Source organism: Hypanus sabinus, chromosome 3 (assembly GCF_030144855.1).
Source record: "Hypanus sabinus isolate sHypSab1 chromosome 3, sHypSab1.hap1, whole genome shotgun sequence".
NCBI classification, from domain to species: domain Eukaryota; kingdom Metazoa; phylum Chordata; class Chondrichthyes; order Myliobatiformes; family Dasyatidae; genus Hypanus; species Hypanus sabinus.
This window is the reverse complement of record NC_082708.1, coordinates 129,488,111-129,505,147: the sequence shown is the minus strand read 5'-3', so window position 1 is coordinate 129,505,147 and position 17,037 is coordinate 129,488,111.

Below are 17,037 nucleotides of genomic sequence, written 5' to 3'. Positions count from 1 at the left end.
CTCGATCGACTGTATCGCAGCTTTCAGATAACCACGTAACCATAGGTTCTTCCTGTAACGAGGTGACCAAAGCTGAACACAATACTCCAAGTGTGGTTTAACTAGAGTTTTATAGAGCCGCAACGTTACCTTGTGGCTCATTAACTCGGTCGCCTGACAAATGAGGGTTAATACACTGTATCAACTTGCATGGAAATGTTAATGAAACCAATATACCTCTTGATAATTTTTTTAATGTGTAACTTTTCTTCTAACCCTTAAACTTGCCTCACTGAAAACGTATTTGAAATATCCCTCAGATATTCTAATGATTTCAGGGACCATCCCATTTTACTATCCACTAAAATTTCATCTCAGTGCAACTACATATAAGATATCCTACAGTTGTGAATAATAAACTTATTGCAAGACCAAAAATATAGAGCTCTTTGTTGCACTGGAGGGTTAGAATTGAAGCCTGGATATTCTGGGCCCCGACTTGCTTGGAGGTACCTGTGGAGTGATTTTTGAATGAAGCCCAGAGAAGGAGCAGTATCTACGTCAGATACTCTCAGTTGAGCTCTGCAAATCCTACAATGGTTTTAAAGAGGAGAAAACACAGCAAAGCTTGCCACTACCATTTTCCCCTAAATTTATTTCAGAGCAAACTTCATGCTCACACAAATTCAGAAATAATGCCTTCAGATTTGTAGAAATCTAACACCAATGTTAAAGAGGGTTGGATTAAAAAAACACTTGAGTTTATATATATATTTCCTTTCATACTCTGAGGACTTCCAAAAGAACTAGTTTGAAATGTAGGCAATGTTGTAATGTGGGTAATGTGTTTGGTTCCACAAATATCACTGTGATAATGACTAATTAATTGGTTACTCTCCCCTACCCTTCTCTAATTTAGTGCTTGAGGTCTCATTAGACCATCTGAGAGGGCAGATGGCACCCCATTTTAACAGCTCATCTGAAAGAAGCTATATTTGTCAGTGTCAAGTCAAACTAGAGTTTCTAGAGAGTATTGGGACTTACAGGCAAAAGAAAATAAAACTTAAAAGTAATAGCAAGAATCCACTGGTAGACCGGATAGAACCCACTGCCTGAGTGCTGCTTCTGTCCAGAATATTGGAGGGAGCCCGCAGCATCACAGTGGTAGTCTGGGAGCAGCATTGGAACTGCGGTAAGATGCTGAACTTTAAATCACTTGAGAGACTATTTCATGGAAAAGAGCACTGCTGTCACTGCGTTTGGGTTAGCGCTAGCTTCATCACAGGGATCATCGTGCACAGGCGCTGTTGGGAAATGGTGCAAGGTTTAAGAAAAGCTCTGGAACCTTTGGGAGGGTTTGCCCGGTTTGAAAACATAATGGTCTATTAGAGAAACGGGGACTGTGTAGGTCAGAATCCGTCTACAAAGTCTGGAGAGGCATCCAGTTTTTTCACCTAATGACTAATGACGAAGGACTAATGACTGATGGACCTAATGGAACTATCAAACTGCCGCACTTGTGAAAAATAAAAGGAGGGAAAAGGGAAAGTTGTTTGGTCATTGAGTGGAATCCGGTTAAAAAACCTTCGAGTAGGCGCGTTCAATCTCTTTCAAGTGGGGAAGCTGCACATGTTCAAAGAGGAACAATAAGTCCAGCTGGACAGTCAGTACAGAATCTCAGCCTGGGGCAGATACTAATGATAGACCCCACAGGAGAAAGCACTGCCACTAAACCCTAGAACAGGAGTGGCAAAGGGGATAAATAACATAGGTTTATTGAGTAGTATTACCCAAAAAATGATCAGTTTAGGGATATTTTTACATTCCCAATGCAGACCCTCATATGCTGGGATTGGATTATTGTTGGCATGGGCCTTAGGACTAAAACTTAGAAAACTGTTTAATGGCTACTCTACACTCAGTCTTGTGCAATCTAATTATAGATTAATATACTCTTTCTTTGGTGCTTGAAATCCCCATTCGGCATTACTTCATGCATCAATTATCCATTATTCTGTGGCCATCCCTATTTGTACAAATTTATACCCAATTCACATGGCAGATACTCTTACACTTGTAATTGAGCTAAAATGACTTTCATTTCATTTTAGAAATACTAGATAATAGAAATGTTTATATTATTGATATGAGACACATACTTGTAGAAATTAAAAGATCACAATTTAGCCCATAAGTGTACTTCTTATATAATTGAAGTCTCCAAATGCTGTTGACAGAGACCAATTTAATATATTTTATGGAATTTATATTTTAAAAAGAACTTAGCTGCACCTGAAATTTCAATTGTTTTTAAGTGGCAATTTCCCGGTCAGCAAAGTTTATTGGATATGACACACTTATTAATTCTCATGATTCTGTCTCAAATTGAATATTATTAGCTAATGGTCAGTCTAAAGAAAAGTACATTAGATAGGAAGTATTTATGAGGCTCCTCAGGACTCTGACGAAGGGTCTTAACCCCAAAATGTTGACTGCTTATTCCCCTCCATACACATTGCCTGACTTGTTGGGTTCGCCCAGCATTTTGTGTGTGTTGCTCACTAATAGGTCTTACTGACAGCAACCGTATATGGTTGCCCTACTCCCTTCTGTTGCACTGTTTCATTTCCAAGACAAGAATGGTTCAGTGCCCTTGAGTTGAAATGCAGCTGGTTCCAACCATACGCTACAGATTTGAACTAGGCATGACAATGCAGAGCACCATTGAGTAATGCGTTGGAGGGAGTGCTGCCTTCCAGATGAGATGTTAAATTGAGGCTCTGACTGCCCTCTCAGTTAGTTGTAGAAGATCCCATAGTGCCTCAGTAAAGAAGATCACAGATTTATTTTTGGTGTCCTATCATATATTTTTTCTTTAACCAATATCTCTAAAATACATTAAACAGGCATGATTCTATTAAATGTGGTAATTTACTCTGTGCTAAATAGCCATTGTTTTCCATTTATTACAACAAGGACAACATTTCATTGGCTGCAAACTACTTTGGAACAGTTCTATGAATTAATTTATTTTTTGTTGACTTCATGACGTTTTGTCTCTGTTCAGTCTAACATTTTACAATTTATGCTCTTTATAAAACTTTTATTTATTTTCTTTTAGGTTCTTTATCAGTCATCCCGCATCGCCTTAACTACTCAGTACATTTTATGAGCATTATTCCTAATTGTACTCCTGCCTTTTCTTAATGACTCCCTTGCTTTGTTTTCCAGAAAGATATTCAGCATTATCTGTTAACTTTCATGTACATATCTGGAAAGCATTCTTGTATATATATTGTGGAAACTGAGCCTTCAGGTTATCCCTGGCAACTCACACAGCGAAGGCTTAGCCATTCTGATCTTAATATCTGACATAGCTGATCTTAATATCCCGGGGAACTTGAATCCCTTCCTTATTCACCAACTCTGCAGTAAATGCATTTAGCTTTCATACTGTATCTTATCCCACTGTTCCTAGACCAACTGGTTTATGTAACTGGGGATAATTCTGACATTGTTACTCCTGTTGGTTTTATCTATCTCAGTTCCATTTCTTACTATTTCCAACGCAAGTTGTGGCTGTTCTTTACCTCTAAGCATGTTTGTATCTCCAATTCATTTATTACCATGACACATGGAGGTGCTGGTGTGGGGCGATGTTTGCATGCAAATACTTTGAGGTCAATAGCACCTATCTAATTTCTTTAAGCCAATGACGTTTGTGTTTTTCATTTTTTTCCCTTTCCTTGCATTCCAATCTCTCCACCAACATCCTTCACCACTCTCCAGTTGTTTCACGGTTCGCTATGATGAGCATAGATCATTTGTCCAAGTTTAGCACACTCAGATGATGCTGTGATTTCCTCCTGGTCTTTCTTGCTTAAAAATGAATAATCATACACTTACTCCGCTCATTAATTTACACAGTCCGTGGAATTTATAAGAATTTGTGCTTTAGAAACTTTTCAGAGACATGATGCCCTTAACTAATACAAAATAAAAATGTATAGAAGATGATGAGGACAATCAAGATATCTGTATTTATATCCCTCTACACAGTTTCTGCCTGACCTGCTAAGTATTTTCTAGTTTTCTTACAGATTTCCTGCCTCTGCCATTGTTTTTGATTATTTTGCTCTTAACTAATGCTTATATTAAAAAAAGAACTAAACTCCAGACTCAGAAGCAATTCTTTTTTGTGGTATAATAGATACAGGAAGATTGCAGGCCATCATGCAATTGACATAATTCATATGCATCATCTTTGCCTTCATAGTGAATTAACCATTTTTTATTTGCTTATAACATCAAACATAATTTAATGTTTGATTCCCCTGATATAGTTGTAAGTGTAACAATATCAATAAAGTATACTGAACTTGAATTGTTGTTTGGGAGCTGTAGTAAATGCTGTCCTTACTAGATTAATAGGAAGCAGGTAAGACATGCACCATGTGCAACCATTATTTGGCATCATGAATTACATAAGCATTTAAAGATTCTAACCTATGGCAAAAAGCTAGAAAACAGATTCTCTCACGTGACCGTATGTAATTGAATATTGATGGGACTGCACAGTCTGCAATAACCATTGGCAGTATTCAACATTGCGCAAATGCACAAGAACTACAGTGCTTAACTGGACTGGAAAATGAGATTTCTCAGTGCTTAAGACCGTCTGCAAAACTGAGAGAAGTCAATCAATTGCTATGATCTCATATGACCAAAAGACATAGGAGCAGAATTAGACCAGTCACCCCTTCGAGTCTACTCTGCCATTCCATCATGACTGATTTATCATCCCTCTCAACCCTAGTCTCCCCTTAACCTTTGACACCCTCTCTAATCAAAAATCTATCAATGTCTTCTTTAGATATACCAAATGACTTGGTCTCCACCACCATCTGTGGCAATGAATTCAACAGATTCACCAGGATCTGGCTAAAGGAATTGCTCCTCATCTCTGTTCTCAAGGGATTCCCTGTATTATGAGGCTATGCCCTCTGGTCCGAGACCGCCCCACTATAGAAAATATCCTCTCTATCTAGGCCTTTCTATATTCAATAGGTTTCAATGAGATCCTCCCTTATTCTTCAAGACTCCAGTGAGTACAAGCCCAGAGCCATCAAATGCTTTTCATACATTAATCAATGCATGTGTATTATATGGATAAGTACCCAGTTTTAAAGCTAACTCTTAACATGTGATCAAGTGGGATACCTACTGTGCTCTCCCTTTTCTGCAGAGAAACGAGAAGTATAATACAATCATAACAATGCATCTAAGCTAGAGATACTTGGTTACACCTCATAATTATCAATTAGTTTTTTGGACCAGACTCTGCCAGATCAGTTTTTAACAGCTGCATTCCAAACAGCCTGCTCAGTGGGAAAAGCCAATTGTTTTCATTCCACAGAACATCATTAAACAACATTGTGGAGATAGTGCCTGCAACTGCAAAATGGGCCAGCTGTAGGCAGAATCCCCATTAATAACTTGTCGATTTTTTTAAAAACTAATTTTTAATCATCCCATTTGGATATTTTCCACTAGTAGGTGCACAGATAAGGTCTCAAGAAACAGCAGAAATTTATGACATTTCTCCCACTATCTAATATGTATTCATGAAATGAAAAGTGGACTGAAGATCCACTCATTTTTGAAATTGACTTATCACTTATGCTTTTAACAGAATGTTTGCAGACCATTTATTGTTACTTCTATCTAAATTTGAAAATACTGGTTACACATCATCTTACAGTATATGATTAATCATACACTGTTAATTTTGTACTCATTGAATTGATCTTGCATTGAACTATTATGTTCTCAAAAAGATCAATAGATTATGCACAATTAATGTTTTTGATATCTTATATAGTACTGTTAGCAATTGGTCTTAAATATAATGACGTATTAAAGCAATTATTTAATCCTGTTTTTCATACTGATTTTCAAAAAGAAAATCCTGGCATTCAAATTGAGTAATTTTGCTTTTCCCAGTAAAATAAGTGAACATAGTAGTGAATATTTCTAGTATTAGCCACAGATTTTAAACTTTAAATATAGAATGTGTTTTTAGCTGCATATGTGTTTTAGGAGTGTCATGTGCAAGCAAAGTGAAACAAAAGTGACTGATGCAGTATCACATCAAAGTTATAATCCCTTGTAGCTGGACCAATGCATTTTTCCAGCAATATTCTTTGATGTTGTCTAATAATGGGAATGGATGGCAGCTCTAGCTGGTTTAATATAGATCCCACTGGGAATTCAGTTCAACAGTCCCCGAGGTAAAATCACTGAACCCAGAAATGAATGACAGTGGGAATGCTTTTAGGTTATAATTGGAAACAGATTGGTATAGGGAACATTGGAAATTATTGCTAATTAGCTTCAATACCAGTGCCAGGGCCTTGTCAATGTTCAACTTCTAAGGATTGCATGGAGGGACACCATGGTGTCTCTGTTCATTTACAATTATTTACAACATTTTCTTGTATGTAAATTGGGTTTCACAATTCCTACCCTAATATACAGCAAAGGAAATTTTCTGGCTAGAAAGTGCTTTGTGATTTCCCATGTAAGTCAACAAAACTGCTCAAATCAACAGCTTTGAACTACGATCTTGCTTATCATATTCATAGGCTTTTGTGCAGAAGTATTTTGTTGCTTCTCTTGAGTTGTCAGTTTTCTCGTTACCTTCATTTTTGAGCTTTGTAGAGTCTTGTTGGTTAGTGGAGGGGGTTTAGGAGTGAAAAGGTGGTGAAGCTGGTGTTGTTCTCATTCAAGGAAACAGGGTTGAAAGGATATTTGATAAATGTATAAAATCATGATATGGTAGACAGAGAGAAGATGGTCCTCAGACAAAGGGACACAAAATTAAAATTCTGAACAAAAATATTACCAGGTTGTGAGGAAAATCTTTTAAGCCAGGTGAGTAGTAATAAGTTGTATTTCACTATCAGTAGGGCTGAATCAATCAATCAATTAACCAATCAATCAGTGCTTTCAAAAGGGAATTGGATGGGGAATTGAGAGTGAATAATTTCAAAACCAAGGACTATGAGGAAATATTAAGGCAATGGGAAAATAATGGGACTTATTGGTTAAGTATGATAGATGAAATAGTCTGCAGCACAGCCATTCTATGACTCTTCCATCTGATATTGTGAATGAATGTGGCAAATGTGAGCTTTCTCACAAGATTTAAATTTCTAAATGGAATAAAAGTCCATGGGAAGAGTTCCTACTGCTTATTGATTTCAAATGCTTCTGAAGTCATTCATCCATAATCAAAAGCTGTGCATTTACTCTTAAGACAAACATGCTGATTGTGACTTGTGTTCCACGAAGCTGATAATGTCTTGTTGTATCCAATTTAACTAATATCTAAAGTGGAGGCTTTGATCAGCTTCTGCATCAATTATTCTGATAGTGTCTTTAATTTGAAATCTGCTAAGGAAGAACATCTTCATTACCTTGCCCTATTTCAAAGCACATGTCTCATCTTTATAACATAGGATTAAATTACAATGCTACTGCGACACTGTAAATTCCTTTGGGATCAATAAAGTATCTATCTATCTATCTATCTATCTATCTACTGTTGTACCTTATGTAGGAAAGATTGTTAAAGACACTTCATCTTTCTTTCCTACCTAAGGAACAGCAGTAGTTAATGTACAGCACCATTGGCCTTGTCTGGGGAGGTTGATGGTCTTGTTACCTTAACATATACTGGGGAAAGAGATAAACACATCAGATATCTAGACTTTGCACGTATTAATATTTTTATTTGGATGTTCATTTTAGCTCTGGGAATGTAGAAATTATTGGCTGAGTGACAGAGTATCTTTGATTGTGGTAATGTAACATATGGACTTGTCTGCACAATCCCAGTGTAACATTTGTTATATTTTCATCATTCATTCCAATAGATAAAACCAGTAATTTAAAAAGTTAAATTAACCTGAAAGAAAATAAAAGTAATAAAACTATAAGGAATTGTTGCAATTTACTAATGCCTTACAAAATAAATTTCCTTCAGGCTGGGGTTATATATGGGAATGATTATCTTGAATGTTATTGTAAGGAGGTCTAGTTTGTGTCAATAATGATTTTTCTACTGTGGTGGACTGCAAAGACTCATAGGGACAATTAATTTGCCTATTGAAATCAATCTCATTTTGACATGTCTATATACAAAATCAAATCCTACACCTTAAATGAGCAGTATTTTGAAATCTGAGTTGCACAGCATAAAAGTTTGTTGGTATTAGTTGTGGAAATAAAAATACTTTTTGTCCATGTACTTCACAGAACTGTTTTAACAATTTTACATTCCATTATTAACATCCAGTGGCTGATTTGTTATTTCAGCCTCTTCTCATCAGAGTGATCTTGAGTGACGACCTACTTTCCTCGAGCTGAGTGTAAACCTTGATTAGAAGGGGCAAGATCAAGCCAGAAGTTGAGGCAATGGGGAGGAGAATGGAATCTAACACTGGGGAAGGCAAGACCAAAATAAAATACTAAACATGAAGAAGAAATTACACTTTGTATGGGCACAAATAAGTGAGCTCTTGTCAATCACAATTGCAATGTTCTTGTAGTCAAGGTAAACTTCAGTTTACACCCTTGCTGTTGTCCATTCCTATTTTCTTTGAATTCCTCTTTCTTTTAATGTGCTTCATCTTGTACTGGAGTTTCTTTCTACTATTTTCCATTTCTCTTTTTTTCTTAATTTCTCTCTCTATCCTTTCCTTAATTTGTGTTTAAGAATGGGCATGTTGTAGGAAAGCATTTTGGTGGTATTAGTATTGGTATTGGCTTATTATTGTCACATGTAACAAAATAGAGTGGAAAGCATGCTTTGTATACCATTCATACAGATCAAATCATTGCACAGTGCATTAGGTAGAAGTAAGACAATTCCAGTGCCGAATTTAGTATAAAAGCTGTAGAGAAATTGCAATTCAGATAAATAACAAAGTGCACGATCGTACAAGGTAGCATGTGAGGTCATGAGTCCACCTTATCATACAAGAGGTCCATTCAAGGGCCTGATATTTCTGCATCGGTGGAGAAAAAAGTGTATTAGGGTGGTTGAATGGGAGAGTGACAGCAGGATTAACAGAGGAAAATAGATCTAGTATTAGGTGTTTCTCTGTGAAGACTATGATCAATGCAACACTGATTTTAAAACTTTCTCTTTCCAAACCACCTCATGACTTGTTTCTTTTTCTCTAATAGTTTGCTTATTTGACTATATCTACTGCCCTCCTCCACTTATCTTTCTTTTAATCATGTTATCCCCCCGTTGCCTCACTCTTCTGTCAGTTGTAAACTTCTATGTAAGTACATCTCATTGTCTTCCACTTCCCATCTCTCTTGTCTATTATTTCCTCTTACTATTTCCCCAAAGGAAGCAGTTTATTTTTTAAAATCTAGATTACAATGAAGAAAGACACTATATGGCACTTCAACTGTTACACATTTGCTTTACCCGAAGGAGGCTTATGCTAATTAGTGGCTAGCCTTTCATTTACAAAGATCAGGGGAGCTGGTGAGACATTCCAACCATTGATGCTCATTGACTTCAGTATAATGTTTCATGGATGTCACACTCAGTTAAATGTTGTCTTGATGTCAAGGGCATTTATTCTCAGCCACCTCTGGAATTTACTTCTTGAATCCATGTTTGGACCAAGACTATGATAAGTTATGGAAATGTGTGGTCCTCACCAACTCCTAACTCGGCATCAGTGGGAAGATTGTTGGTGAGAAAATGCCATTTGATGGCACTGTTGAGAACACCTTCCATCACTTTAGCAATGGTTACAAGAAGACAAGTAAGGCAGTAATTATCTGGATTAGATTTTTCCTGCTTGTATGAGCATTTTTTTAACTTTGTTGGAAAGATGCCAATGTTGTAACTGCAGAAGAAGAGCTTGGATAGAGATGTGATCAGTTCTGGAGTGCAGATGTTCAGTACTACAGATGGGTTATAGTCTGGTCCCATAGCTGTTGCTGTTTCCAGAGCTCAGCTGTTTCATGATATCACTAAGAGTGAGTTAAGTTGGCTGAAGTTTGTATTCTGCTGTCATCAGGATCTCAGGAAGAAGCTACTTAAGGCATTTCTGGCTGAACATTATGAAGGCTGAAGATGGCCTTGGAGCTTTCTTATCCTCTTTGCTGTTAATTGTCCATCATCATACATGTGGTGGGAGTGGTCCTCTTTGAAGTGATTTGTCAATTATGAAATCATATAACTACATCAACTACATATTATTTTTGCTCTTTAGAATCATGTCATGCAGCTTCACTGGGTTGGTGCTCTTTTATAGGTCTGCCTGAGTTCTCCATGTATACTCTGTACTCCCACTGAACCAGATTGGTCTTTGAACTTGATAGCAATGATAGAGCAAGGGACTTTTGAACCCTTTTCTCCCAGGTTCTAGTGTGTATATTTCTGCTGCTAATGATGATTCACAGAAAGGTGCCAGATCTGGTTGGAGCCTATCCCATTTAATGTCAAACAACACAGTAGAGTATGAAGATGGCAGTGAGTGGTTGTCATTTTCACAAATGCTGTAGTAGACCGACATTTCAGTGCGGATAGATTGGGCAAGGCAAAGGCAAGTTGATTTATCCCTAGGACTGGTTTACAAGTCCCCTTCCAAAGACACAGTCTGACAACTATGGCCTAGATTCTTTCAGCCGGGTCAGTACATGCTGCTTTTGGCAAAGGTCATTGAAATCCCTCAGCCAGCATGCATTCTATGTTCTTGCTATTTTCAGTGCTTCTTTGGAATGTTTTCACCTTGAGGGGCAATAAATCATCAGCTGAGGGAGAATGGCAGATGTTAATCAGGTAGGGGGTTTCTTACCAATGCCTGACTTGAATCCTTAGGAATGTATGGGAACTGGAGTCAATCTTGAGACCTCTCAGAGACTACTCCCTCCAGTCTGAATACCACTGTGCCACCCTCTCTGGTGGATCTGTCCTGCTGGAAGAGCAAGATGTACCCAGGGACTGTGATAGAAAAAACTGGCATATTTTCTTCACATACGACTTTGCATTACCACCACGTTAGACTGTTGTTTGACTAGTCTGTGGAACAGCCCCTCCAGATGTTTGGAAAGAAGACTTGGCAAAATTGATGAGGTTGGGGAAACTTTAACTTGTTCAAAGATTGTGCTTAGTTTGATGCTACGTAGTGTGTTTGGCTTTCTCTGTTCAGTTTCGTTATAATGGTTTTGATGTAATTAAATGCTCTGTGCACCGGGTCACCGGGTCACTGAGACCCACTGAGACCAGAGGACATTGCTTTGGAGAACGTATGAAAGTTGGCTCCAGTGAATGCTGGTTATTTGTCTGTAGCTCTTGAAGGAGTCATCAAATATTCCCATTCAGATCTTTTATCGCTGAAACCAGTAGCACAGACACAGCAGAAAGCAACCATGTGTCACGGTCCTGACCGTTAACTCCCCATATCCTCCTAATTCCCTTTGATTGTGGCACACCTGATTTTCATTTAAACCTGCAGCATAAGTATCCTGGCTTTGTATCCACTCATCGCCAGGTCATTGTTTTAGCCAGTGTGGTAAGTCACGTTCCCGCTGCTTAGGATTATGTATCCTAAGTTTTACTTCAGTACCGAGGTTTACCTGTGTAACTCTGTCTCTCCGTGTCAAGGTAAGTATTGTCTGCTGCTTGCTTTTCCATTTGCCGTTCAAATTCAGCAACGCTCCTGCTGCCTGTCTCCTGTTTGTCGTGCAGCTCCTGCCACGCTCACGCCCTTGTCTGCATCCTAACTCCAGCTCTGTTCCAGTGTCCTGCGTTTGGGTTTGCCCCGTTCCTTGCAACAGAACAACCTGGCCACCATGGACCCAGCGGACACAAACACCCTTTTGCAAGCTCTCACCAGCCAGTGTTCCCTACTGGGACAGCACAACCAGCTCCTCCGGGAGGTCATGGAGAACCTCTGTTCCCCGTCTGCTCACGTCACACAGGTCGGTAACCAGGTGAACCGTGTCTACACTCATTTCACTCAACCCGCTCCCGGAACTCAGCCAAGCCAGCCCAGACAGTCAGTAGCAGTAACCCCCCAAAAGTCAGCAAAACCCCCATCAAGAGAGCCTTATGTATCTGAGCCGGAGCACTACACGGGAGAATTGGGGAAATGGCGGGCCTTCCTCCTTCAGTGCTCCCTGGTGTTTGAGCAGCAGTCATCAACTTACCCCACAGATAAGTCAAAGATTGCTTACATCATGGGGTTGCTGCAGGGAAGTGCCTTGGCATGGGCCACAGCAGTTTGGGACAACCAACTGGATATCTGCTCTTCTTTCGCCATATCTATCGCAGAAATGAGAAAGATCTTTGACCACCCTGTCTGTGGTTAAAAATGCTGCCAAGCATCTAATTGCTCTCCGCCAGGGCTCCTGCAGTGTTGCCAAATATTCTGTGGAGTTCTGGATGTTAGCCAACTTGGGGTGGAACGTTAAGTCACTCCGGGGGTATTTTGGAATGGTCTCAGTGAAGGACTAGTTGGTGTCAAGAGACGACACCAACAGCCTGGACTCCCTGATCTCCTCAGCCACCAGGTTGGACAATCATCTCGGAGAACGCCATAGAGAGAGAAGTGGTCATCCACCACCTTTGGCCACCCTCCAGAACAAGCCTCTCTCCTCCTCCTGCTCCCAGAGTAGCACACAGCCTGGCCGTTTCCAGCGCCCTGGGAGAGGAACCCATGCAGCTGGGACGGAACTGCCTTTCTCCCACTGAATGACTCCGGAGAATGAGAGCGGGTCAGCGTCTATATTGCTGCCAGTCCAGCCACTTCCTTGCTACCTTACCCCTTCAGCCAGAAAGGGAAGGTTCTCCAGTAGCAGGGAGGATCCTGATGAGCCAGACAACATTCCCTTCCGTATCTCGACCCCAGATGCAGCTTCAAGCCACTTTGTGTTACAACCAACAGTCCTTGCCTCTGTTAGCACTAGTGGACTCCGGCGTAGAGGGCAACCTTTTTGGATGAAAACTTAGCCTTCCAAGCTGGAATTCCTCGTGAGTCATTGTGTACCCCCCTGGAAGCCCGGGCACTGGATGGTAGACTCCTGGCCCGAGTCATGCATTAATCACGACCCCTGCCTCTTCTTCTCCCTGGGAACCATCAGGAACAAGTATGATTCAATTTAATTTCCTCTCCTCAAGCCCCTATAGTTCTTGGCCACCCCTGGTTATAACCCTCACATCGACTGGTCCACCAGGAAGATGGTCAGCTGGAACTCGTTCTGCCATTTTGCTTGTCTGCAATTAGCCCTTCCCGCAGTGGAGGTCACCGCAACCTCGTCTGTCTCTGAGCCCCTGGCTTGTCCAAGGATCCCATTGAGTATCACGATCTGGGAGAAGTGTTTAGCAAGCAACAGGCCCTTTCTCTGCCTCTATGTCGCCCTTACGATTGCACAATTGACCTTCTCCCCGGAGCATCACTATCCACCAGTTGGCTGTACAACCTGTCTTGACCAGAAAGGGAAGCTATGGAGACTTACCTAAATGACTCCTTCGCGGATGACATTATCCAACCGTCATCTTCCCCTGTAGGTGCAGCTTTCTTCTTTGTGGGGAAGAAGGATGGTTTACTGCGCCTCTGCATTGACTACTGTGACCTGAACAACATCATCATAAAGAATAAGTATCCCCTGCCCCTTATCAACTTGACTTTCACAGAGCCACCATTTTCTCTAAATTGGACCTGCGGAATGCCTATCACCTGGTCAGGATAAGGGAGGGAGATGAATGGAAAACAGCTTTTAACACCCCCCTTGGTCATTTTGAATATCTGGTCATGTCATTTGGTCTCACCAATGGCCCTGTCATCTTCCAAGCCCTGGTAAATGACATCCTTAGGGACTTTATTAACTGTTTTGTTTTCGTTTATTTAGACGACATCCTAATATTCTCCCGTAATCTTCAGGAACACACGTCAGGTCCTTCAGAGGCTTTTTGGAGAACAAGCTATTTGTTAAGGCAAAGAAGTGTGAGTTCCATGTCCGTTCTGTCAGTTTCCTGGGGTACATCATTGAGAGTGGGCAAAAGATCCGGGCGGTGGCAGAATGGTCAAAACCCACGACACTCAAACAACTCCAGCGATTTCTGGGGTTCGCAAACTTCTACCGTTGCTTCATCAGGGACTACAGCTGGGTGGCAGCGCCCCTTACTCACCTCTCCTGCCACTCCTTTCCACTGGACCCATGAAGCAGACCCCGCCTTCTCGGAGCTGAAGAGGTGTTTCACCTCTGCTCCCATCCTGGTCCAACCCAATTCATTGTGGAAGTCGACACCTCTGACTCTGGTGTAGGAGCGGTCCTCTCTCAACGCTCCGTCCCAGACCAAAAGCTCCAGCCCTGCGCCTTCTTCCCTCGCCGTCTATCCCCGCCGAGCAGAACTACGATGTTGGGAACCGGGAGTTGCTGGCCGTCAAGCTCGCCTTGGAGGAGTGGAGGCACTGGCTGGAGGGAGCAGAACACCCATTCATCGTCTGGACAGACCATAAGAACCTGGCATACATCCAAACAGCTAAACGCCTTAACTCCCGCCAAGCCCACTGGGCATTTTTTTTTGGCCTTTTCAGTTTCACCCTCACCTATCGTCCTGGTTCCAAAAATGGGAAGCCAGATGCTCTCTCTCGTCAATACGTCTCCCAGGAGGGCCCTTCCAACCCTGATACCATCCTTCCACCATCCGGGGTGGTGGCTGCCTTCACCTGGGAGATTGAATCCATAGTCAAAGAGGCCCAATGGACTCAACCTGACCCAGGTGATGGACCCCCCAGTCGCCTCTTTGTGCCTGACTCTGTCTGGTCTTAGGTTCTTCGGTGGGAACATACTTCCTGGTTTGCCTGCCATCGATCGAACTCTGTCCCTTCTGAAGTGACATTTCTGGTGGCCCACCATGGATGCTGACACTCACTCCTTCGTCTCTGCCGGTTCTGTGTGTGCCCACGGAAAAGCCTCCCATTGACCAGCTGCTGGGCTGCTTCGTCCCCTACCTGTCCCTGGCCGCCCTTGGTCCCACATTGCTCTGGATTTCGTCACTGGATTACCCCCTTCACACTGCTGTACTCACTGTGGTGGACCGTTTCTCCAAAGCCGTGCACTTCAAAGCCCTTCCCAAACTCCCTACAACCCGTGAAACAGCTGACCTCCTTGATCATCATGTCTTCTGCCTTCATGGAATTCCCTCTGACATCGTTTCTGACCGGGGGCCCCAATTCATCTCTCAAATCTGGAAATCCTTCTGTCAAGCCCTTGGAGCCTCAGTAAATCTGTTTTCTGGTTTCTATCCACAGACTAACGATCAAACAGGGCGAGCAAATCAGGATTTGGAAACAGCACTGCGCAGCATTTCCGCCAACAACCCGTCATCCTGGAGCAGCATCTCACTTGGATGGAGAACACCCACAACTCCCTGGTCAACACCGCCACTGGAATGTCTCCCTTTGAATGCTCCCTCGGTTACCAACTCCCTCTGTTTCCTGCCCATGAAGATGACATCACTGTGCCTTCAGTTCAGGCCCGTCTCCGCCAGTACTGCAAGATCTGGAAGGATTCACGCTCGGCCCTGCTCCGCTCAGCTGACCGCAACTGGAGGATTGTCGATTGCCATCGAATTCCTGCAACCAACTATCGGCCTGGTCAGAAGGTTTGCCTCTCCTCCAGGGACATCCCCCTCAAAAATGAATTGAAGAAACTCGCCCCTCATTACATCGGACCATTCGAAATTGAGAGCGTCATCAACCCCTCGGTGGTCAAACTCAAACTGCCAAGATCTGCGCACGTTCATCCCACGTACCATGTCTCCCAAATGAAACCCGTGTCTGTCAGCCCTTTGTGCCCTCCTGTGAACCTCCTCCACCTGCCCGGGTCAAAGACGACTACCCAGCTTACACCGTCCAGTGAATACCTCGTTGATTGGAAGGGATACGGTCCTGAGGAGCGTGCCTGGATCCCCGCTCCTTCATCCTGGACCCTTCCATTATCCAAGATTTCCATCAAGACAATCCGGAAAAACCTGGTGGTTTGCCTGGAAGCTCCTGTTGAGGGAGGTGGGTATTGTCATGGTCCCAACCATTAATTCTCCATATTTTCCTAATTCCCTTTGATTGCAGCACACCTGATTCTCATTTAAACCTGCAGCATAAATATCCCGGCTTTGCATCCGCTCATTGCCAGATTGTTGTTTTATCCAGTGTGGTAATTTACGTTCCTGGCCGCTTAGGATCGTGTATTCTAAGTTTTACTTCAGTACCGAGGTTTACCTGTATAACTCTGTCTCTCTGTGTCAAGGTAAGTATTGTCTGCCATTTGCCTTTCCATTTGCTGTTCAGCTCAGCAACACTCCGTGTCAAAATAAGGACTGTCTGTCACTTGCTTTTCCTGTTAGCTGTTCAAACTCAGCAATGCTCCGTCTCAAGATAAGAATTGCCTGCCGCCTGTCTCCTGTTTGGCCATGCAGCTCCAGGTGCTCTCACGCCCTCCTCTGCATCCTAACTCTAACTCCGTACCTGTGTCCTATGTTTGGGTTCGCCCCGATCCTTGCAACACCGTGAAGGTATGGTCAAGTGTGCTTAGAGACCTACTTTGAATTGGTGGACCAGATCATATCCAAGGATTCACTTTAGGATTTGGGTCAATATACGACAGTCGGCACTGACTATCAAGAGGTGTGGATGCTTATATTCTTCAAGAACATACTGGGCCTACACAAACCAGAATCTGCTGAGGGCTAGATCTGTGGTGTTCAGCACTGGTGATCAAGAACCCTACAAGAAGTCCAGGTACGACCTACAGAAGACCATCATAAGAATGAAAAAGCAATTCTGTGTGAAGTTGGAGACATAATTGGATGCATGATGGCTGGGCAGGGTTTTTATGGAACTACCTCCTATAAGGCAAATGCTAACGGTGTAAATTGTGGTGATGCTTCACTCTCTGATGATATCAACACCTTGTATGCACGCTTTGAAAGGAAGGACAAAATGCACCTGAGGAAATCCC